Source organism: Triticum aestivum, chromosome 1A, assembly GCF_018294505.1.
Source record: "Triticum aestivum cultivar Chinese Spring chromosome 1A, IWGSC CS RefSeq v2.1, whole genome shotgun sequence".
Taxonomy (NCBI): domain Eukaryota; kingdom Viridiplantae; phylum Streptophyta; class Magnoliopsida; order Poales; family Poaceae; genus Triticum; species Triticum aestivum.
In genome coordinates, this window is record NC_057794.1 from 528,571,394 (window position 1) to 528,573,637 (window position 2,244).

A 2,244-nucleotide genomic window follows, 5' to 3' on the forward strand; every position below is an offset into this window, starting at 1 on the left:
TCCGATGAACAGACCACATATGGGGACTCGGAGGATAGCAATTATCTCCCACCCTCCGAGGAAGAGGAGATCCTCGGCGACAAAGGCTTTATCATGCCCAAGGAACCTCTCGAGCAAGAGCGCTTTAAACGCCAGCTTATAGCCACTGCAAGAAGCCTAAGAAAGAAGCAGCTACAACTTCAAGCAAGCCAAGATTTTCTCAATGATAGATGGACTGAGGTCTTGGCCACCGAAGAACACGGCCTTAGCAGCCCAGTCAAAAGCCACCCAAAGAATAGGTGGCCCTCTCAATATGAAGGCAGGACGATGGAGCCCATACCACCATCGAATAATGCGGCAGGCCGACCATAGTTCGGTCCAGTCAAAGCAGCATCCCAAGTAGAGCACCATACCAACCCATCTGGCCGTCAAAACAAAACATCTCGGAGGAATACCTGCGATATCAACCAATACATTGGGGGCAGAGCATGACATACATGATCGACGTACAGATCACAAAGATATATCCCGACCGATGATGATGGTCGCCTATTCAGACACTATAAAGCCGACCATGCCCGGGCCATACACCATAAACGGAACCCGCCGGAGGTGCTTCATAGTGTGGCCCAACATAGAGGATCCGCACACCCTCTCCGCTTCACTAACGAAGTAATGGAGCACGACTTCCCAGACGGGTTTAAACCCATCAACATCGAATCATACGATGGAACAACAGATCCCATGGTATGGATCGAGGATTACCTCCTTCATATTCACATGGCCCATGGAGACAACCTCCACGCCGTTAAATACCTGCCTCTCAAGCTTAAAGTGCCAGTTCGGTACTGGATAAACAGTTTGCTAGAAAGTTCCATTGGCAATTGGGAAGATTTGGAAGACGCCTTTCGAGGCAATTTCCAGGGAACATATGTCCAACCATTATATGCCTATGACATAAGTCACACTGTCCAGGAGCCGGTGAGTCAGCCAGGGAGCTCTGGACTAGGTTCTTAGTAAAAAACAACCAAATTGTCGACTGTCCGGACGTAGAAGCCCTTGCGGCCTTCAGACACAGCGTCCGGGACAAATGGCTAGTGCATCACCACGGCTAGGAAGGACCCAAATCCATGGCAGCCCTTACCGCTCTAATGACTCGCTTCTGCGTGGGAGAGGACAACTGGCTGGCTCATAAAAGCAACGACACCAGCAGCCCGGGCACCTCCGAAATCCGAGATGGCAATGGCAAGCCACGACAAACCGAACACAACAGTCGCAGTAATATACGCGACACAGCGGTGAACGCCGGATTTCACAATCCGAAGCCCAGTCAACGGAAGAAGCCACTAAAGGCAAACCAGGATGTACCATCCACCCTCGACAGGATATTGGACCGACCTTGTCAGATTCACGGTCAACCCGATATGCCAGCTAATCATACCAACTGAAACTGTTGGGTCTTCAAGCAGGCAGGCAAGCATAACACTGATCACAAGGGGAGGAGGCCACCAGGCGATAAAGATGATGGATTGGCTCGCCAGCAGAACGCCAGGGGCCAGAAACAGTTTCCCTCCGATGTTCGACTACTCCGGGAACACAAATAGCAGTCCGTCTTCCGCCACCCACGTAATGTACTGGCAAAATTCGCACCACGCGCACATCACTACGCACTCAAGATACCATGGGCATCGGCGGAAGCATAATACGGACACCCTGCAAGCATCCCTGTAACATTTTCTATCTGCTTAATTTATTTTTATGTATCATCCCTAAATAACAGGTGACCAGCCGGACAACATCTACAATGGACTCTATCGGAGTCCGGATCCGTACGCTCACCTAAGGGGCTACTTCCGTTAAGGATTCCCCTCCCTGAGGACGGGCGACGGAGACGTGCGACAGGAGGTCCAAAAATAACTTTTTGTGGACCGCACTCTTTATTCCGAGCCTGTACTATGCCCTCTTTCCTCTGATCCCAACCCCGTGCATATCAAATAGCCGGGTCCGCGGTCTTTTCTTTTTTATTTTATATATATATATATATATATATATATATATATATATATATATATATATATATATATATATACATAAACACTATTCTGATCATGGGATCAGAATAATATTCTGATCACAACATGAACTTCCCGAGTAACGCGCCTGACCTTCCCCGAGTACTAGGTTGAACTTCAGCTAAAAGGTGTCCAAATGGGGCTTGCGATATACCGTTGGATAGCTATGGACATCAGTATCATGACCCAAGTT